This window comes from Lutra lutra, chromosome 8, assembly GCF_902655055.1.
Source record: "Lutra lutra chromosome 8, mLutLut1.2, whole genome shotgun sequence".
Lineage (NCBI taxonomy): Eukaryota > Metazoa > Chordata > Mammalia > Carnivora > Mustelidae > Lutra > Lutra lutra.
In genome coordinates, this window is record NC_062285.1 from 6,445,050 (window position 1) to 6,467,832 (window position 22,783).

General features: G+C 51.2%; 1 protein-coding gene across 4 annotated transcripts in view; it reads right to left on the reverse strand.

Annotated features, from left to right (window-relative positions):
• SFMBT2 (Scm like with four mbt domains 2) overlaps nucleotides 1-19,847 on the reverse strand; it is a 224,946-nt gene extending 205,099 nt beyond the window's left edge. Inside the window, exon 1 of one of the 4 annotated variants that reach the window (XM_047740302.1) lies at nucleotides 19,735-19,847. The gene's annotated coding sequence lies outside the window, so the exon portion shown is untranslated. Of the gene's footprint in view, nucleotides 1-15,661; nucleotides 16,348-16,376; nucleotides 17,367-19,211; nucleotides 19,353-19,734 lie in introns of those variants that run through there. The other 3 variants (XM_047740296.1, XM_047740300.1, XM_047740299.1) reach the window with 3 other exon arrangements.
• Nucleotides 19,848-22,783: the final 2,936 nt, after the last annotated feature.

The following is a 22,783-nucleotide window of genomic DNA, read 5'->3' on the forward strand; positions in this document are numbered from 1 at the left end:
CAGGTTCTGGGATCAAGCCCCGCATCAGGCTCTCTGCTCAGCAGGGAGCCTGCTTCCCCCTCTCTCTCTGCCTCTCTGCCTACTTGTGGTCTCTCTCTGCTAAATAAATAAAATCTTTTAAAAAAAATGAGAAAATAAAAGTCTCATCAAGGATCGGAAATACCCGAGGCTCAACGGAGCCCTGCATGGGGCCAAGAAAGCAAGGCAAGACAGTCCTACCCCGCCCTCCAGCAGCGTCTAAGACCAACGGTGTAAGGAAACTAGGTGCACACAGGAACGACCTCAACCTAAACGAAAACTGGTGTGTTTTTCTTTAAATAGTTTTTTTTTTTGTTGTTGTTGTTGTTTAAGAAATAAGTAAAGGAATGCGTGGAACAGATACACGGGTTCCAAGATGCTTTAAAACAGAGGGCATGGCAACCCCAGCACTTTGCACACTGGGGCTGGCTAATTTTACCGCAGCGACATCCGTTTGCTAAAATTGCGCACGCGATGACAGGCAGAACTGCATTCTCCTAAGAGCACTCCTGCTACCATGCAGACGCTGGGATTTGTGGGCAGCCGCGGTTCCGGAGGTCCCCTCCCTGTGGGGCGGCATGCAGCCAACCGGGCAGGAAAAGGACGGGCAACCGGGGCTCCCCACAAGCCCTGGTGCCTTAGGCCCAGATATCACAGCAGGTGGCGGTAAGCACCGTGTGTCCCCAGCGCCACCGGCATCCAGGAGCCATGGCCGCTGCCATCGGCAGAGAACTCACTTGTTGATAAGCAAGCGTGGCCATCCCACCAGAGACCCAGGAGCCAACAAGCACCCGGGCACGCAGCAGACAGCACACACCTGCCCGTGACGCCGGAAGCATGGGTGTGAGTTTGCGGATCCCCTGATCACCCAGCCGGGGGACACCACGCCCACCAGTAACGGGGGCACCCAGAGGAAGGTGCGGCACCCTCTGGGAAACACTGCCTCCCTCACAGATGTCCGCTGGGGTCTGTTGGGGAGATCACCGAGGCCTGGGAGGGCCAAAGGACAAGCAGCTGAACGACACAGGAGGGGGGACCCTTGGAGCCAACGGCGTATCAGACAGTCCAGTACAGAGGGCATCCCCACAGGGTACAGGGCGCACGCAATGACCCCTTATAAGCTGGTCAGGGACAGGGACACTAGAGACACAGAGAGGCAGAGGCAAACAAGGCGCAGAAGCCGTGATCACCACGAGGATGGGCGGGGGCAGGCAGGACCGGAGGAAGAGCTAGCGGAACAGGCCCGAGGCTGAACCCCAAGGCCAGGAGGCTGGTTTGCCCAAGCGAGGACCCCAACCCTGCGTTCCACTCTGCGGGCAAGAGCAGACACCGCAGAATTTCACTGCGGGAGTGCCATGATTCGACCTGTTCCAGGCAGCCGTACACCAGACAGACGGACAGACAGGGACAGGACTGAAACAGGACCCTGTGGACGAAGGTCTGGGGAGAGAAGAAGGAAACAAGTGCACAGCATCCTTCACAAGGCCAATGCAGGGGACGTGGTACAAACGACCCAGGGGTCCCTCCGACATTAACAAGACGCAATCTCTTCACAGCTTGGAGGCAGCTTCCTAGACTAAATCCCTTTCCACAGCTCGGTCTCCACAGCACATTCCCAGGCTGTGCCTGTGGAAATAAACATGGCCGGAGAAACCACGTCAAACAGGAGAACGACAGACCACTCCACAGAAATGTACTTCCAGGGGACTTTGTGGGGGCAGCAGAGCTCGCTGGTTAAAACCAACCCCGAAGTCCTACAAAATGAAAACAGGATTTTGAAAAGAAAATCCTTTCCTGCCGCCAACCCCCGACCCCAAAAAAGGCTATTTTTAAAAAGAGGCATATTTCATTTTGGTTCTTAAAATATATATTAGGTTCAAGACCAAAGGTAAAGCTTTCTATTAATGAAAGTACCTTTATTTTTTTAAAGACATGAAAAGAAAGCTCACAAAGCTGGGTTTTTAAAGGGTAACTTCCTGTTTTTTACAATACACTTGGGATCCTGTGTAAAGTTAATCCCACTCTAATTGGCTCCTCTTCTCTCTAAAGCTGCTGAACAACACAATTAGAGAAACTTGGAGAGTAGCAAGGCTGCGATCTAGCTGTGTGACCCAGGCAAATGACTTGACCTCTCTGTTCCTTCAAACTTCTCATGAAAGCTTGATTAGATGCAATCCAGGGCCCTTTTCAAATCTAAAGTTCTACAAATCTACCAGAGCTTTTTTTTTTTCAGTGTTAACGGTTTTTTTCTGCATTCAGATTACCTGTTTATCTGAAAGAAATTTAACAGAATAAGCACCCTCCCCTGTTAATTCTTTTCCACCTCCTCCTACCATTTGGAAAAAAATCAGAGACAGTTAAATAATTTTAGCATAAGCCAAGCAAAGTCTTGTTAGTAAGAAAATGGGTGGGGAAGAACACTTACTAGATAGTATTCTAGAGCTAACCAGAAATTATTAGGGGTTTTTACCCATTTTGAATTATCTTTAAATTACCAACAAGGTCTAGTCGAACTTTCTAGACCTGCAGGGTCTAATACAGTAACCACCAGCCACATGTGGCTACAGGGCCTTTGAAATGCAGCTAACATGAAAGATGATTTCAATTTAAAGAGAAAAGAAAAGATTATTTCAATTTTAATTTTCATTAATTTTCATTAAAAAGTCAGAGTGGCTGCTGTATTCGGGAGAAAAGCTAGCCCACTACACAGGTAGGCCAGGGTTTACTCTATCTGAATCTGGAGCCTGTCGTAAATAAAATCAATTCTTGGCTCTCTTGAAAGTTTTAATTTAACAATAGCAAGCTCATCAAAAGAGAACCCAGGAATTTTAAAACCTAGGAAACTTCAAAAAGAGACTTAACAGCTTCCCCGTGATATCCCACAAACATTGCACAGCAAACGTTCCGATGAAGCAGGTTTTTATGGAATGTGCTGCATTTTTGCATCGCTATAATTTCAAAGAAGAAAAGATCTAATATCCGAAAGCATGCATGTCACACTAAAATCGCTTTCTGTTTTCATTCATCTATAAATTCAGGAAAATCAGTCCAGCTCAAAAAATGTAATCAGGCTTAAAGATTTTCTGGGAAGGAAAAAGAAATGTCCATGAATGTAATCATTAAGAAATGAGTCATGTATCAATGGCTTATAGAATACTTATTGAAGGGGGAAAAGTTTGCTGAAGTTTTTATGACTTCTTAGGGATTCAGCTCTCTGCCCTTGCCCCTGGCCAGACACCGTAAAAAGGGAATCAGGGACTATAAAGTAAGACATCAATTTAAATGCACCAAATCAATCATTTTAAATAGAACTCAAGGGTAACATTATAAATATAAAAAAGAAAGCCACATCAATGAGTGGCAGAGTTAAACCTTATGTTATTCTATAAGGACAAGTGACAACACTCTTGTTTACAGAGGAGACTGCAAAATGTATTTATTTTAGCAAATGTCACATTACACTTGCACTTTTTCAACCATATTTACTGGCTCCTTCCCATAAAGGTATACACATGCTGCAGAAGTCTAGAAAATAAAATTATAAAGGAGCACATGAAAATCACTTATCATTCTAACACCCGGAAATAATTAGTCTTATTTGGAGAGTAGGTCCCCCTGACAGCTTCTCTGCGGGGTTTCAGCTCACCTAGAATTTAGAATTTTAATTCACGTTTCATTTGCCATCACACAGACAGCAGCACTTCTCCCACGTCGTTAAAATTCCTCGAAAACATGACTTGCACAATTTTTATTATAATACGAATACGGTAATTTATTTGCCATTCCCCTCCTACTGACCATTAAAGGGTGTTTTCTTTTTCCCCATCATCAGCAGTGCCGTGTCCACCACACTCAGCCATAAATGCTAGCAGACCTCTGAGGCTTCCTTCACAAGGAGCCCCAGAGGTGAGATGAGGGGCCAAATGCAGGAACACATCTAAGCCTCACGATCCACGCCACCTGCGATCCCATGGATGCGAGCCTCCCGGAGAAGCGAAGCGAGGCAACGGAAAGGGAGGCTGGTGTGTGCCTTCCACTCCTAGCACCACATCACAGGGAAGTAAGCATCATCTCGTCTACACCACCCCCACTTAGGGCCCAAATCCCACCAAACACACCCTACAAGGACTGTGCTCCCTTTTTATAAGTCTGTGATTATGATGCTCTAGTCGTCACGGTTGACCTCAGGATGCATGCTAAGCTTTTGTCCAAAGATTGACGTAAAACACGGTCTTTGGTTTAAAAAAAAAAAAAAAAAAAAGGTCACAATTCCCACCAGCGGTGACCAAGGTGCTTCAAGCCCAAGGAGGCCGAGGTCCCCACAGAAGTGAAAACAGAGCCTCCTACACTATGAGCGGGTGAGCCTCATGGGGGGAGGGTCACCCGTACTCGAGGGGGTCCTCACTACATAGAATGGTGTCCGCTGCCTCAATGGTTCTCAAAACTGAAGACACAGAATCAGCTGGAGGGCCTGTCAAAACTCAGGCTGCTGGGCCCCACCCCCGAGTCTCTGACCCACAGATCCAGAGAACTACCTTGTTCCTCTGTATTCTAGCAAGTTTCCAGGTGCCGCGGACGATGCTGGGCCGAGCACTGCCCTCGGGAGATCCCCTGCTTGATGAAAAGACTTTCTTGTCTGGGTTGCTGAGAAAGATAATGCAGTTCTTCATCAAGAGAGATTTAACAAAGGTGTACCCCCCAAAAATATTATTATTTCTGCAAAGTCATTTACACGTGGCAAGGGGAAGGCTGGTTCTCCCAGAAGTAGCTCTGCGTTAGAGTCTTGCATGGTAAGCAGCGTTCCTTACAGAATGCCAGTCGTCACCGTTCCATCTCATAAAGTCGAGCTTTGCGACCCCATCTGCCGAAGTCAGGCCAGCCTGTTCCCCACAAAAGTTTGGTAAGAGTTACAGTTTATCAAGAAGGCATCGCGTTGACTCTTCATGGGGGAGCCACGCTCTTAATGGATCTATGTATCTGGCCGAATTACTTTTTCCAGGTCTCTTTTCTTGAAAAGCAAAAGGAAACTGGCTTGTACAATCTCCACGGACTCTTCCCTCGGTCCCTCACTCCTGGGACCGAGGTGACCGGGTGACACCTGGGAACTCCCTCCTTCTTCAAACCCCTTGGCTGACTGCCATAGTGTTCGTCTCCACACCTCTGACAACTCACTTATGAACTTGCCCGTTTCTGTCATCGAGTCATGTGCTCACACTGGGCCCGCTCCCCCTCGCTCCCTCCCCCCTGCCCTTTGCCTCCTAACAGGTGTGACCCCAGCAGGTCTGTGAAGACGTCCCAGCTGACCCCATGGCACATGAGGACTGGTGCCCCTTCCTCATACAACCGTGCTCTGGAGTCAGTCATGATCTTGTTCTTTCCACATCCTTAGTTTTAACATACTTATCACCCATCCAAATGCAATTTTTCCACTATCTACTTCTCTTCTTGATAAATTGACATAAATAGGCATTTTGTTCATTTCATCTCAAGAAATTTCCACCGGGGCCTCTGCTCTGCTCTGCTCTGCTCCCATCAGGCTGCCTTCTATGCCCGGCAGGCAGATGCCATCTGAGACCTGGCTTCTCTTTCCTTTGTCACACTCCTCTCTTCTGGGTCCCCATGTCTCGCTTTTCTCTTTTGAGGAGGTATGTCCCCTAAGAAAGGACATAGGTAGAAAAGAGGAGGCCTTGCATGGTTGAAAATGTCATTATCTACCATCACGTTTGTACCAGGAGTTTAGGTGGGTAAAAAAATTCCAAAGTTGAGGGACACCTCAGTGGCTCAGTTGGTTAAGCAGCTGTCTTCAGCTCAGGGTCCTGGGGCCAAGTTCCGCAACAGGTTCTCTGTGCAATGTGGACTCTGCTTCTCCCTCTCCATCTGCTGCTCCCCCTGCTTGTGCGCTCTCGCTCTCTCTCTCTCTCACATGCTATCTCAAATAAATAAAATAAGACCTAAAAACAAAAACAAAAACTACACGTGGGAAAAAAACGAAAACACCCTCTCGCAGAGTTTTGAGGGCTTCTGTCCACGATCTCACAGCTTCCACAGGGGACGTCAGTCAGTGGCGCAGCTCCTGGAGCCTCTGATGATCTGCTTGTGGCTTCAGGGCAATCAGACTTCTTTCAGGTGTGAAATTCATGTTCTTAGACTAGGATATTTTCTTGAATTACTGCTGATTTCCTCATCTGTGTTCTCTATTCACCCAAATATTCCATCCAATGCCAGACCTCTTCAATCTGCTTAATGTTTCCTTTTATGTTCTGTCACTTTATTTTATTTTATTTTTTTTTTAATCTTCCACTTGGGATCTACCTTCAGCTTCTCCTCTAGCTCTTCTATGGGATTTCATGGTTTAATTGCATAAAGCTCTGTCTAACTCTCATGAAGACTCCCTTTCCCACCCCATCCCGTTCTTGTTAACGGGATGCAAAGTCTAAAACTAAACCCTCCCTGCAGTGATTCATGACCTTCTTTGAGAGATTTGTAAGTCATTTTGTTCCCTTGGTTGGTTCTGGTCTCTACTTGTCATGCTAGGCACCTATCTCAGAAGACGGGCAGCACTCTGGTTTCTCTTGTTTAAGAGGAGGGGGGCCGAGGGGCTGGCTGGCGTCTCTCGGGTCATTCCAAAGGAAACCCCACCATGAGTGTCTTTACTCTCAGGCTAGTCAAGATACACTGGAAAGGGTTTCAACCCTCTTCCATCAGGGAAAGGCGGAGGTCTCTGCCTACTGTCAGTGGCTTAGAAGGGACATCGCAAAACACACACAATCCCTTTCCTCCCTGAGATGAGGCACGTGAGGGGCTCCAAGAAGGATCTCTCTCTTAAATCCAAAGCAACAGAGGGTCCAGCTCCAGATTGCCACTTCTGAGAGTTAATAAATTCTCTTCTTCCCTTACCTGCCCCACTACTCACTAATATACCACTTTTTCACCTCGATCCTATTTTATTAGACATGATAAATGTCGCTCTTTCACTGCGCAGAGACAATACCCAAGCGCAGGTGAAAACACAAAGCTTTCTACTGGAAGTCACGAGGCCCCACAAGGGCTCACTTTAGTGAACTGCATTACGCTAGCAACAAAAGAATGGTCTCAGAGTTACCTGGACCGTTCAAAGGGATCTGCCTCAATGTCTTGCAAGAAACTTGCAACGTGGGCGCCTGGGGGGCTCAGTGGGTTAATCCTCTGCCTTCGGCTCGGGTCATGATCCCAGGGTCCTGGGATGGAGTCCCGCGTCGGGCTCTCTGCTCAGCGGGGAGCCTGCCTCCACCTCTCTCTCTGCCTGCCTCTCTGCCTACTTGTGATCTCTCTGTCAAATAAATAAATAAAATCTTAAAAAGAAAGAAAGAAAGAAAGAAACTTGCAACGTAGCTAATTAACATACTCATAATCTCATGCGCGCTACTCCTAAATGGGAAGAGGTCTGCGTCCGTCCGTGTCTCTCCGTGACTCAGAAAAGCGACTATCCTCCTGAGAGACCATAAAACGCAAAGGTCCGAACTCAAAGCTTATGAAAGTTCCAGACACGTCCGGGCTGCCCGTGGATGTCTAGCGTGTCTAAATCGCGCAGAAAAACGGCCTCATTTCCTACTCCAGGCAATCTCGAAATGAGCACAGGACACCCAACCTGAGCGAAGACCCTTTCAAAAATATTTCAAATAAAGGGGGAAAGATTGGGGGGGATTCTGAAGGACACACAACCCAATTTTGTCCCAAATTCCGATCTCGGAGAAACCACCACTTCCATCTTTGGAAGAAGCAGTGGGCAAATGGGATGAGTCTGGGACGGGGAGAGCAGCTCCAGGAACCATACCTGGAAAGGGCTTTGGGGAAGGAAAGCCACGTCGGGTGCCAGGCGTTACTGTCCAGGACAGCCCCCTTCCATTCCTACCCACCCTGTCACCGGATCTCCCCGCAAATGACACCTGACTGCGTCCAGCCCCTCCTGACGCCTAATAGCCAACACTCAGCCTTTCGAAAAAGAGACAGGTTCTGCCTGATTCCATCATCAAGTGAGATGAGTGGATTCTGTGGGGCGGAAGGTTCGTGAAACGCTGCCACCCACCATATGCTCGGAGTCTGAGTCACCTTGATTAGGACAGCAATTTACTGGCCATTTGTCCACCGGGCTTCGTCGGTTTTCACTCTAAACAGACGGAAACCTGACACACATGGCTGCCCCAGCATAAGAAATGCTAATTCTTTACAATCAGATTTGTACCCCAATCCTGGGAAACAAGGTATGTGGGGGATGAAGGTACTTCAGGAGTCAACAGCGGGGCTGGCCTGGCTTCCCACAGTAACATACCGTGACCTCTAATTCCTGGTTTTAACTGTCACCTCTTAGACTCGGCGGCCGAACGGCATGTGTTACTCGAGCAGAAGTGAACGACGTCAGTGCTTTCCGACGGGGCACTGTGCAACAGGAGAAAAACCCAGGCAAAGGGCCGATAAGCGCTGGCAACATGTCAGAATGCCACTAACTGACTTACTCTTTACCTACGGATCATTTACCGACTGTTAAGTACTTATTGCTCTAAACAAGGATGGGGCCTTGAGATCCCCAATGGAGTCTGGTAGGCGATAGGTCTTTGCATCGAGGTGGTGATAAGTGTTTCTTGCGCCAGAAATTTGCCTCCAAGCCACCGAGGTTGAACACCATCCTCAGATGACCCTATTACTGACACCACATACTTTACACCAAAGAGCCTGGAAGGGCCTTATGATAAAAAAGCATGAGTTCTATTCGCACAGACATCTTCCCACACAGTCCTGACATCTTGAACTAACCCTGGGGTTTCCCTGTCACCGACAAAGTCTGGAATGAATTAGAGCATCCGTCCAAGCCTCTGATGAAAGCAAAGGCATCCTTCGTCTCTGCAGGAGACGCGTATCCCACGTTACACACCTGTGCGTGGAGTCACGAGCCCATGCGTCGTACACACGACCGTGAGAACTCAAAAGGCAGAGAATTCTGACAACGGATCCTTCTGCAAGCTAGACATGCGTAGACAATGTCTGATCATCAGCGCCTAATTTTCTGTGGGGATTTTACATATCCGTTACTTCCGGCAGCCCAGATACACAGCAAAGACGCCTGAGAGATGCCACACACCTCAAAACGTCTCATGGAAGCCAGCGTGGAGAGCCGTGCAGCGTCCCCGGGGATTCATAAACCAACTGAAGAGCATTTCAGGTGTTTACTTGAAGCCATACCTATAACCATAAAATTGGGCATAAATCAAATTTTGTAAATCATATCATTTAAATGCATGAAGGAAGTTGGCTCCAGGGGCGTCCAAGTGCATATCGTTATGCAAAGTCAATAAAAACACCCTAATTTAGCTTGGTTACAGAGCACGGGGAATGTAATGAACGGAGATCTGGGCTTTGCACTGGAATGTAATGATCATGAACCTGAAGGTACTCTCAGCCTTCTCACTGCAGCAAGCATCACTGTTTCATCTGCCAAACACAGGGCCTGTTCCGAAAGTCTCGCCTCCCAGGCACACGGTTCAGGGAATCTGGGTTTTCACGGACCTTCCTCATTAAAACAAAGTGTATATGGGAGGAGAGAGTACTAAAGCTTCCCCTGGAATGGAATAAAGACCTAAAAAACAAAACATCGCCCATGGTCTGAGCTGGATCCCAATAGCTTGCGGAAAAAGAGGCGGGTGAGGACCTCAGGGCCCAGCTGGCTACTCCCAGACTTAATCTAATGAACTGTGTTAAGGCACTGAGGTTGGCAGCCGTAGAGGGATGGAAAGGGGAAAGGTATCCTGCATTGTACAGCTAGCAGGGAAGGATAAAGCATATTTAAGTTAAAGTTTTAAAGACAATGAAAGACAAGGACCAAAACGAGGCTCCTTGTTCTCTGCTACTCCACAGGGAGCTGTTCTGCCTCCTCGAAGGGGAACGGAGAACCAGGACGGCTGGGTTTGATTCCAGAGTTGGCCGTGTTTCCAGACCAGGGGATGTCACCTCTCCTTACCTAACATCAGGGACGCACACGTGGCAGGGGTTACAGACCCTAAGGTGTGAGGCCTTGGAGGATCTCAGAAACTTTCAGCTGCAATACAGAACATGACTGTGATCAAAGCAGATGAATTATAACTTAGGGAGTTAACATCAACAAGGATATGAATGTTAAGACAAGCAGGCTTCCCGCTAAAGTACATGTTTGCAGTCTGCACTTCCCACCATACCACTGACTTCTGTCCTCCTGTTCAAACTGTGCAGGCTAAGACCGCCAAGCCCTCTGCCTCCTCACTCCCACTTCTCCACCCTTCAAAAGGCAAACCGGCTTCTTCCCTGAAGGAATGAATGCAAACACCGCAGTGATCCAAAGGAAATGTTGGCCTTGTGCTTTGCCGCCCATCCCCCTTGACTTTTTTCTGTCCCTTATCTCCACTCATTTTGGGGGACGTTTCTGTGAGCTCTCCACAGGGCTGGAGAAGAGATGCATCTCTTGCAAGAGGACCAATGGAAGCCTGTCTAGAACAGTCTCAGGGAGCTCCGCTTTTTTGCATTGAACCCCTATAGCATAGGGCGCCTGGGTGGCTGGTCTGGATCTGCCATCAGCTCAGGTCATGATCCCAGGGTCCTGGGATCAAGTCCCACATGGAGCCCCACATGGAACCCCACATGGAGCCCCAGGTCTGGTCTCCTTGCTCAGCAGGGAGCCTGCTTTTCCCTCTGCCTGCCACTCCCCCTCCCTGTGCACACGCTCGCAGGCTCTCTCTCTCTCAAATAAATAAAAGAAAGTCTTTTAAAGAAAAAAAAGAAAAGAAAAACTACTTAGAAGGGAAAATTCTACCTCTCTTCCCCAGCTGTCCCAAGGTCCTGTGGAGTTTGACTCTGCACTTGTCCACGACTTGAGAATTTTTCCATTTATTCTCACCTATACACTAGTTTGAGAATGTCTTTCAGGGAAGAGAGGAAAAAGGAAACTGATGTGTATGAAAATCAACTACCTTTTAATTAAGCTGAAATTTCAGAAACGCAACTTTTCAAAACTGTAATGATCAATTCACAGGACGGAGAGCAACATTCTACCCCAACCCAGGGCACTGAATATTTTCACTTTCGCATTTAAATACAGAGATTTAGCCTCCTCTAAAGGCTCTGCTCCCCCATGACCACCCGAAATAAATGCAAAGAGAAAATGCTCCAGTCTTCCTGCAAACTGCAAATCAAGTTCAAAGTAAATAAATAAATAAATAACCAACCGTTATACGGAACTGCTCCAAAACTTGATCTCCTTATCAATAAAATATAGATAACAGCACTCACCTGTAAAGATTAAGCAAGCTAACACATTTAAAATGTTTGGCGCAGTGTCTCACACGGAGTAAATAATCAATATACAATCATTACAGTTTCAAGACAAGGCAAGACTAGGATTCACATCCTCACTCTCTCTCTTGCCCTGATTTGCTGCCAAGTTACTCAGGCTCTCTAAGGCCTCAGTCTCTTCTGTAAAATGGGGTAATATTCCCAGAAAATAGAGGATACATAAATGCAAAGCAGTAAGCACTGGGGCTGGAGAACACTTCATGCTCAAATAAGTAATTATTTTTATTTTTAACACCATCTTCAGTAAATAGCTAGTTCATAATCTTATTCATTCCACAATGCTTTCATCGTTAATCCCTGGACCTACAAGATCCAAACGTCCAGTTTTTTATATGAGCACTTATTTCAATTATGTTTAAAAAGAGACTGGGAGGAAATTTATACTTGGAATTACAGATTCTCGTATTATGCCTTAAAGTGATGCGATTTATACCTCAGTTTTAACTGAAATGGAAAAACAAACTTGCTAAATTTAGGAGAAAGCAGACATGGTACACCTTAGTAACTTTTTATAAGGCTTTTGTTGGGGGTGCCTGGTTGACTCAGTCAGTAAAGCATGGGACCCTTGATCTCAGGGTCGTAAGTCTGAGCCCCAGGTTGGGCGTAGAGATTACTTAAAAATATTAAAAAAATAATAATAATAAAGTTTTTTTCCCTCATCCAATAAAACTTCGGGGGGGGGGGGGAGGGGAATCACAGGATAGAAATCTGCCCCATCTTCTCCTGTCCCACCAGCACCAGAACGGTCTCCTATTAGCCCTACTCTACAGATATCACCATATGCGCTCACAAGCACTGTATCTACCCAATGTGTCATTTTCATTAAAAGAAAATCAAAAAGAATGAAACAGAAAAGGACAATGGATTCTTTGCTTAATCACTGTCAACGACATCTATCTTCTCACAAGGAGAGAAATCTTAGAGACAAAAGAAATAAAACTTTCTGATTAGCGAATGTCATTCTATCAAAACACAAGGGACCTAACGATCAGTTTATGGTGAAACAATCATTTGTTTATTATGTTGTTGGTCATCATACAGTACATCATTAGTTTTTGATGCAGTGTTCCATGATTTTAAAATTCACTAGGGGCTGACCAGATGGGGGAGTGATCCTGGCATCTTTCCATCAGAGCACTGCTGACAAGATCCTGCCAAACGGATCCTTCGGAACCTTGTTCAGCGACTTTCTCTGGATCCTGTAAGATCCCTTGTTCTACTGCAAGCTCTAACCCAAATACCTTCCCTTACCTACAATATACAGTCCTGTCTCGTTTACACAGACTTCAACACGGCCAACTCTTGTTTTAGCCAACAAGATCACGTCTCTGGAGTTGTCCGGGACCTGTCTAGTCTCACAGAGAGAGGAAGTGTCGCTGGCTTACACACAGGTTTGATCTCTAGGTCCACTGACACATGGATTTTTTTTCTAATAAACTACACTGCTGTAAATATATTCTCTCCTCCTTAGGATCTTAATAACTATTTTCTTTTCTCTAGCTTACTTTATTCTAAGGATACAGTGTATAATAGAAGTATAAAATATGTATGAATCAATGGTTCACAGTATTGGTAAGGCGTCTGGTCAACGGCAGGCTATTAGTAGTTACGCTTTCGGAAGTCAAGTGACACGAGGATTTTCTGCTGGGGGTTGGGGAGAGCTGTTGCCCCTCACACCTACGTTGTTGAAGGGTCAACGGTATGTACTGTCTAATAGCCCAACTTAAAGAGCAGGAATGGGGACACCTGGGGGGGCTCAGTTGGTTAAGCAAGCCTCTGCCTTCAGCTCAGGTCACGATCCCCAGGTCCTGGGTTCGAGTCCCGCACTGGGCTCCTTACTCAGTGGGAAGCCTGTTTCTCCCTCTGCCTGCTGCTCCCCTGGTTGAGCTCGCTCACACTCTCTCCCTGACAAATAAATAATTTTTTAAAAACTAAACTTAAATAAATAAATAAAGGGCAGGAATGGTAAATGCAACATCAGACCTAGTTCTTTTACTCCCTAGGCTACCAGGAGGCCGCAGTCATCTACCCACACTGTAAATACTAGTGGAATGAGGTCCCAGCACTCACCCTGTCTGCAATGGTGGGGTACGGAGGATTATGTGGAATAGTCCCTTTTAGTCTTAGGAATTCCTAAAGCATCCTTGAATCAGGTACTTCTTCATGACTTCTATTCAAAACCACAATGCCCTCGCCCAGCCCACGATACTCTCAAGATTATATATGAAGCCTGGGGCACCCGGGTGGCTCAGGTGCTTGAGCACCCAACTCTTGGTTTTGGCTCAGGTCATGATGTCAGGGTCCTGGGATCAAATCCCACTTAGCGTGGCGTCTGCGTGCAATTCTCTCTCCCTCTGCGTCTGCCCCTCCTACTCATACTCTCTTTTTCTCTCTAAAATAAATAAATACATCTTAAAAAAAAAAGTTAACGGATTATATATGAAGGCTACATTTGCATGTGTGTCCATCTCTACACCTCCCCTTTTCCCGGGCATGAGTGAAACCTGGCCTCCGTGCAGCCTCTTTCCCTCAATAGTGTCAGCCCTTGACCCCCGCAGAGGGAACTAGAACCCACCAAATGTCTTCTTGAGCCACAGTCACAAGGCCCCTCGTGCTTTCACTGTACTTTACAGACGGGGGTCTGAAAGATGAATCGTTTGACCATGCCTACAAAGATGTGTTGAATCACTGGTCTTTTCCCCCAAACAGAAGCATGGAGATCGGAGTGAGACTCCAGTCCGACGCACGTAAGGAAGCTGAAGCTCAGAAAAATGCTCTAAGTGGTCCAAGGCCACACAGCTAGATAGAAATATCTCCAAAGGAGAACCCAGACCTCCTGATTCTGTCCTCTCCTCTGCCACAAAATCCGGTGGTTAGAACCTGAATGCCCAGGTTGGTCTGTTATGACAAGCAAAATTTCCCTAATTTTTTCTCCATATTTGTAAAACGGGAACAATATGTTTGTACTGAGCCAATGCAGATGTAAAAACAATTAGGAAAACAAACATAAAATGTGCCTTGAACTACATATCCCGATTTCATTTCGGTACAAGGACCTTTTACGAGCTCTTCTTTCCAATCACTACACTGTTAGCTGAACTCCGAAAGCTCCACTAGTGAAATAACTATCAGAAAAGCTCCAAACCTAGAAACCTAGAACTGGAGGTCATTCAAATCCCCACAGTACACCATTCTGTACAAATTATTTAAAAGGAGGAGGACAACAAAGAGAAGGGAGAGGCGAAGAACTCTTTTACTCTGATACCCTGACAAAACCTTTTTGCTCTCAATATAGGCCCTCCAGAACGTGACTTCCATTTCAAGGGTTCTGCCACCCCAAGGAAATGGAACCCTCATTCGCTTAGCGCTCAGAGCAATGCTTCCAACACAGATGGGGTGAGTCCTTCGTGGGCACCAGTTCTTGGAGAAAAGTGAACAATGTCATCTCGGCCAGAGCAGGCAGAAATGGGATTTGATAAACATCCCCTACTCCCCGGACAGCAAAGGGAGGGTCTTATAACAAAAAGGGAACAGAGAGGCTAATTCTGAGATCATTCAGGCTCTCCTCCTTCTTCGGGAACCTATTCCGCTTTATTTGTTTGTTTTTAAGCAAGAATCGTGAACCTCTGTACTGATACCTAGCAAAGCTTAAAAAAAAAAAAAAACAGAAAGAAAACAAAAACCTATCCATGGTTTCTGCAAGAAAACACTAAGAAGAAAAGCTCTCTCAGATCAATGACTCCCATCATTAGTGAAATTCAGGTCCCAGCAGGGTGGCCTGTTGGAGGTTCAAGGTGCTGGAAGCCTGATGGGAAATACTCACTTCTTGGCCTGGCAGCTCTCAGCCTGCACTTCTAGAAAAACACACATCAAAACAGGGTCGCTGGGAGCACGCTTCTCTAGACTGGGGTCTGCTGGATCAATAGCCACCGCGCAGGAAAATGGGTCCTTCGTACAGTCAAAACTTTGGTGAGGGAGTGGAGGGTTTCTGGCGTGCGTGGGTGTGCCCCTCCCCCCTTTCAGGCAGGCGGCATGGTCCCAGCTCCCAGCTAAGATAAGGATCTGAGACAATTATTTGTGGAAGGGAGGAAGCAGCGTGTGTGCCAATTTAATGCTTACTAGGGGGAAAGTAGCAATCTCCTATCGCAAAGAAGCGCCTGGCCAATTCCTTCTGGCCACCAAGGCCTCTCCCCTTCCCCTTTGTACCCGCTCAACCTCTCTCCCCACCCGCAGCGGCCTCCCCAGAATGAGGTGACCAATTTAAGCCGGTTTTCGCGTTTTCTCCGACCTGGTGAAACGTGGATCCGCAGGCTTGGTGTAGACACTCGAATCGGTCTCCCAGGTCCCTTGGCGTCGGTGGAGGGCGGAGGTGTGAAGGAAAGTGGAAGGCAGCGCCGATGGATGCGGATTCAGGCAGGGTCTGCCCTGTCCGAAAGCGGTTGCCCACCCGTGGGCTCGAATCCGCTGCGGCCGCGCCGCTGGAGCCGACAAAACGCGGTGCGGGGCGGATGCTCTCCGGAGCCGGGGGCTGCGCGCGAGGCTGGAAGCCCCAAACCCTCCAACGCGCCCGCGGGTCCGGGAACTCCGAGGAGGGACGCTGGGTGATGAGTGCTGACTACTGCACTGAAAGGGGAACGAGCATCCGTAGGACCAGCGCCTGGCGCCCTCTCTTCCCGGAATCCCACCCAACTCTAGAAACCCAAAGATCCCGAAAATTCCGAAAGCGAAACTGCAGGCGGGTCTCCAGAAGTTTGGGGACGGTCTCCCAGGCTTCCCGGCGCCGGCTCTGCACTCCGGACACCATCGATGCCGTCAAGGCCGAGCGCCCCTGGCCGTGGCGATCGCTGCGCACCACCACCTTCCGCGTCCCCGGGGCACCTCCCTCGGCTTTTTACGTGGAAAGGGCCCCGGCCCCTAACCGCAGCCCCGGTTCCGGGGCGGTGGTCTGCCGGGCTCCTGCCGCGTCTCGGTTCCGCCCCCGACGCGCCCCCCCACACACACACCTCCCGTTCCTTCCTACAGGAAAGGGGAACTTGGACCCTGCGAGAATCCTGAGGAATGTTCTTTGTAATCGGTTGTACATTCGCTTCCACGGCACAGCTCGGTGCAAAATCGCGGGTTTCGGGGCGTTGGAGTGTGAATTGTGCGCTTGTCAGCGGCGACGTCAGGAGGACGAGGGGAGGGGTTCCCGGCTGAAACTGCAGTTTACAAGCACAGAGCCATTTTAGGCTGGTTTCCACTCCAGCGAAGCCCACGGGAGAGCTGTCCCTGGAGGACCCGCTGCCAGCGCACGCTGCCAGGGCCGGGGACGCCCTGCGCGCTCCTCCGGGGGGGCCAAGCCCGTCTCGGCCACAGTGTCGCGATCTCTCAGCCCCGCCGCCCAGGTGGGAAGGAAAATCTGACGCGGGGTCTCCAATCCTAGGGTCGCTTCCCCTGCGCCCCCACCCGCGGGACACTGCGAGAGACAGGCCTCTCCGGCAGCGCGGCGTCCCCTTAAGGGGAGAGGACGAGCTGACCCTACGGATCTCCCCTCTAGGCCCCTGTAAATGCCTGGAGACCCGGTTACTGCGCTAACTACAGACCTAGCCAACACACTATGTTTAACCCTGAGATTTAAACACCTCTCGCGCACGGGGCCGAGGGGCCATCAGGTTCGCCCGCCCCGATAAGGTCCCCAGGACCTGCCCTCTCCAGGGCCGGGGGCGGGGGCGCACAGCCGCCGCACGGCCCCCTGTCCCCTGGGTCCCTCCCGCGCGACCTCCGCTCGGCAGCTGCGTCCTGGCCACTGGCGACCCCTGTTGGAGATCCCCGTTCCTAGCTTAGGAAGCTCGGGTTTGCTTGCTTCCCCTCCGACTTCCCCCTCCAGGCTCCGACTTTGCCCCCAAACTCCAGTCGCAGACCCTCCGGGCCCCAGAAGCTGGCCTTTGCCGGACACCCCTGAAACCCCCATGCCACGGCGCCGCCCCTCGCCTGCCACGGCCGGAGGACGCCGCACTCAGATCCAGCCTTCTCCAGCTGGACCTAAGCAAGGGCCACTTTCTTCCGTGAACACTTCTCCCATCCCCCACCCTCCCTAGAGTTCAACTCCAAAAGCAACTCCTCGCTTCCACCCTACCCACTTTGCCGCCGAGGCCCGCGCGCCCACACCTCTCGGCCGCGCTGCTCTCATGGTCCCCACGCCTCTGCCGCGAGGCCCCCACCGCCAAGCGCGGCGTGCCCCCAGCACACCCAAACCCCACGGGCGCCTGCAGCCCGACCGCACCCAACACCCCGACACTTAGTCCTTTACTCGGGGCTTCCCCGCACAGAAGCCAGCATACAGGGAGGGCTCCTCTCGAGAACGCCGAAATAAATCATTGCCTCTGCCCTCATGTATTCTGCACCACGTGTCAGCAGTTTGTCACGTCAAATCGGGTTAGTCTGGCTCCAAGACGCGCACACACATTCGGGGCGTATGTCTCTGACACCCCCCAACTGCACACGCCGAGATGCACACCGATCCAGAAGCACACGCAGCAGTTGTGTTCGGCTGCCCCAGTCTGGGCCAGCGGCACCCCTTTTCTCCTTGGCAATGGACTGGACGCGCAGACTCCAAACACGGAAAAAACTAGGGCAGCTCATTCTGTCTCCTTTTTCCCACTTAATTCGCTAAAACAGCTCCCGGAGTAGCCAAAGAGAGTCGAAACTAAGGCACCGCAACTCCGGTTGGGTTTTTTCCCACCTCAAAACCTTTATTTTCAGTTTTTAAAAGCCACCTTAGCCCGCCATATTGAAACGGACACGGTTTCCAAACACTCCTTCCCCGCAGTTGCGGCGCTTCCAAGAAAACGCAAGTCGGGCTCGGGCTCTGGACGTGCGTCCGGCCCCCGCGAACCCTCCGCTTCCCACCCCCCCCCCACCCCGGGCTCCCCGGGCCCCGCTTCAGCTCCTCCCGCCGCCCCGGGACAAAATCAATAAATACATCTAAGCGGTTCCTACAGTTGTTTTCTTTCTTTCCTTTTTTTTTTTTTTTTTGGCGGATTTTTACCACACACACACACGTTAAAAATAAAACTCCAAAGCTAGATCGGATGAGCAATTTTGAAAGGAGGTCACATGAGAGTAGACAACAGGAAAGCCCCAAGTGACAGGATATTACTTTAAAGAGAAAAAAAAAAAAAAAGAACAAAAAGACCATCCATGCCGAAGCACGCTCCGAAAACTCCTCCTGACAATTTCATCTCCGCTGCACAGGCACCTATTTCCAAGGGGGCGACTCCGAATGCGTAAACGGTTTTCAACACGCTTGATGGCGGGTCTCCAGTCCTCACCCTACCGTTTTCCCCCTCCCCGCCCCCAACACAGACACCAAAAAAAAAAAAAAAAAAAAAAAAAAGAAGAAGAAGAAGAAGAAAGAGACCCCGACGAGGAAAGCGACCGAGGAGCGCGGGGTGGCCAGGGCGGCGGCGTCGCCGAAATGAGGAAGGTGGGCGGCGGGAGGGGACAGCCCGCACCCGGGGAGGAGGACACTTGGCAACTACGCACGGCCTCCCGCGAGGCCGGGCTCTTCAAAGCCGAGGGGCGAAGCGGCTGGAAGGGGACGGGGGCAGCAAGAATGACAACCCGGGAGCGCGGAGCGGAGTTTGGGGCTGTGCTCCGGGGCTGCCGCTCTGCCCTCCCGCCGAGCTCTCCCGCCGCACCCCCTCCTGCAGCCTCCCACGCCCGGGCGGGCCCGAGCTTCCCCCTTCCCCGAAGCTGGGGGAAAAGCAGCTGCCCGGCGGGGGCACTCAACCTGCGGGCCGGAGGTCTGCTCGCCCGGCGGGCTGGGCGCGGGGACAGCGGCCGGCGCGGCGTCCTACCTGGTGAACTTCGTGCTCCCCTCGGAGGGGACCCAGGCCCCGGGCGCCGCCGGGGTGGGGGTGGGGGGGCGCCGGCCTCGCTCGCCCGCTCGCGCCGCCTCGCCTCGGCTCGCGCTGCCTCGCTCGCTCCCCGCCCGCCGCCTCCCTCGCGCGCCCGCTCGGGTCCTCCGACTCCCACTACAGCCTCATTCCAATATGGCATCCTCGCTGTGCGCATGCCCGGCACTCTTTTTTAAGATTATTATTTCGTGTGTGCAGCGAACTCCGGCAACGACCTTCTCCAGCGCTCGCGGAACGGCTCCAGCCCATTAGCCTGCGGGACGCTCGCAACGCCCTCCGCTGCCCCGCCGCGACTCCCCAGAGCCTGGGCAGACCCCCACTCCCCAAACACACACACACACACGCACATACACACGGGCACACTCACTCGGGCACACGCACACACACACGGGCACATCTCACGCTCACACGGCCCCCTCCCCGCCCCGCTCCCCGCCCTCCTCCCCTTCGGCTCCCTCCGTACACAATCTGCAGAAAGTTCACGGCACGGGCGTCTCCGCACACCCATCTGCAGGGGAATCTGGGCAAACTCCGCATCTCCCCGGACACTTTGTGTTCTGGGTCTGCAGTCCCCGGTGGACGAAGTGCCCGAACTTGCGCTTTATCTGCCGGTGGCTGGTTTGCAGCGGAGAGAAATTCAATCCTCGCCGCCGCCTCGGTCCCGCCCGCTGCCCCCCCCCCGCCCCCCTCCCCCGGCAATTAAATGGAACCTTTTCTATGGAGATTCGGACTTTTCCTGGTCCCCTAGGGAAGGCGGGAGAGGACCGAGGGGAGAGGTTTTTCTGGGAAAGGTGCCTCTAGGGGGAGGAAATTAAGTTGGGGCTGCTCCGGCGAGCTTGCAGCTGCGATCTGCCTCGCCCTGGCAGGACGCAGGTAACGAGGGTCGCCACGGCGTTTCCTGGGGCGGTGCCCGGACCTGGGCGCCGGAAGAGGGCACCTGGCCGGGGCCAGGGTGGGAAAAAACTCCCTCCCGGGGTGGGGGGGGAAACGTGGCCCTCGGCGACTGTTGGGGCGAAAGGGAGGCTACGCAGCTGGGTGCAGGGCAGGGTTACCCGCCGGCGTGTTTGGGCACGCTGGCACCTTGCCCGGGGAGTGGGGGGTGGGGGGAGGCTGAGAGGACCTTCCGGGGCCTAAGGCGCAATGGCTCGGCAGAGCGTGCACGAAACGTCCGCAGGTCGGAAAAGCTGGCGACGCCCTCGTGAGAAAGACCGAGAACTTACGAAGGTGGTCCTCGCTGTAATGAGGAGCGGGGAGATGCTGGTCGGGGGCAGCAATTCATTTCCCAGGAAACTAGGGATACGGACACGTTTGGTCAGGGGAGTTGTACTATAGCCACAGGGTGTAAAATCCCTCCCCCCCGAGTCTCTCAATTTTGTGTCCATCTCTTTCCTACGAACCCCTCTTGCCGTACCCCCACTCTGGTTCAGGGGGTCGGAAGGATAGCCCGGTCCCGAGCCTCCTGCGCTCTCGCAACTGCACCCACCTTCCCCGGGCCTGCCACCTAAGTGCATCCTCCAAGGCCCGGGGAGCTCCGGCAAGGGACGTCCCCAAGGAGAGGCGGGCGCTCCGAAGTGCCAGGGACAGTGCGGAGACCTGGGAGAGTCCAGGGATTAGAGTCCGACCGCCCGCGGGATCCGCGGGGTCCTGAGCTGATGGGTCCTCTCCCCTACAGCGGGGACCGAGCTTGTCTAGAAGATCCGCAGGAGGGACATGCCGAGAAATGGCTCTCGCCAAGCCACGAGGTAGGGGGTGTCCCTCCACTGAAGAGGTCCCTGGAGCTCGGAGATGCCCGGCGGGCGTTGGCCCCAGTGAGGCCCCGCGCACATCTAGTATGGGGAAATGGGATTTCCTTACCCCTCGGAGAGCGCTCTCAGAGGTGAACTCTTCCGTCCTGTCACACCTCTTTGAGGTGCCACCTGAGACCCAAGGAGGTTAGACGACTCACACAGTTCAAACTCCATCCCGAGTTTGCATCCCCTCCAGCTTTCCGGTCCCCTCCTCTTGGGAACACCAAGCTGGAACCCCTAGCTCCTTCAAGGCAGGTCACTGAAGGCAGAGAGTCCTCCAACCAACCGCACCCGGTCCCTGTACATTAACCCTTTCACCCGCATCCCCGAACTGCCTCCCTCTGTGCCGTAAAACAGCTCCACATTGAATCAGAGGGACGCACCGAGGCTCGGAGGAATCCAGAATGTGGACTCCGGACAATCTCCGGGCTCTACTCGCAGGTGTCCTTCACCCAGGTCACCTGGCTCCTTCCACACAGTCTGGACGGGAGGGAAGGAGCGAAGGAAACCGGGGACCATCCCACGCCAAGAGGATTTGCACCGCTGGAGACGCAACCCCTGCGCCTTTCTCCTGGACGGGGTCACCAGGCACTGCCCATCGCTGAGAGCGCGACAGCAGGAGGGCCCCGGATGCCGATCCCCTCCTCCAACCAGCCTGGCTCCTACCCGCAGCGCTGTGGTACCTCGGCTACTGGGGCCCCCCGGGGGCGGGCGGCTACACCCCTATCGTGAGCCTCGGGTACCCGCGGCCTGCCAAATCCGGGGGAGGCCACAGAGGACCGCTCCCTACGCAGGACTCCCGGAACGCCCCTGTGTACCGGGAGAAGCGTGTTCCCTCTCTACGAGCTGTGGCGACGTGAGCTACCGCCAGACCACTGCGACTTCAGGCTTGTTTACCAGGTTGAAGTCATTACCATGCTCCGAACGTTATTTCATTAAAAAAAAAAAAAAAAAAAAAAAAAGCAAATGCAAAAGAACTAACGCAACTAACTCGATGACCTTACCTTACCGTTCCTCTAGAGTACTGGACTCTCAATGTTTTGTAACTTTGCCCTTGCGACTACAGAGTGCAGGGGTCCATTAGGGTTACCTATCCTGATGAAAGAAACCGTCATGAAAGCCACAATGCACAGTGGCTATCACGTTGTTATCGCAGACTCTCAGCGCGGTCTAGAGTGGAATTTCTCCAAGTCCTACTTTCGCATTGCTTTTTCCACGTGACTTCTGGAAAGGGCTATGGCTTTCCATTTTGCTTCCTGCCTCCATTCTCCTGTATCCAAGGACGCCAATGAGGCCAATGAAAATTGGCTGTAAGACCCCATGAGCAGTTAAAGTGGCCCCTTCATCCCCCTCCAAAACCTTCCAACTTCCATTTTTTATTTCAAAGCCAGACACTTTGGGGATATGGGTATCCAGATGTAGAATCCACCCTAAATCAGTTAAAGATGAAAGGTGAAGAAATCCAGCAGAGTTAACCAAGGATAAAACCTGGTAAAAATCATGAATGTTTCCAAGTCATGATACTCTCCAACTCAGAGAAATTTAACCATGTAAATCTCATGACTAACCACACAAGATTTCTCTATATATTATTAACATTTTCTGAAAATCTTGGCAAAAAGAAACTTCTGATCACACGGGTTGGCAATCACTGTTATTTCATTCCTAAGCAATGGCTAAACCATGAATTACGTGACTTCTAAAATCGACACACATCCCAGTTAC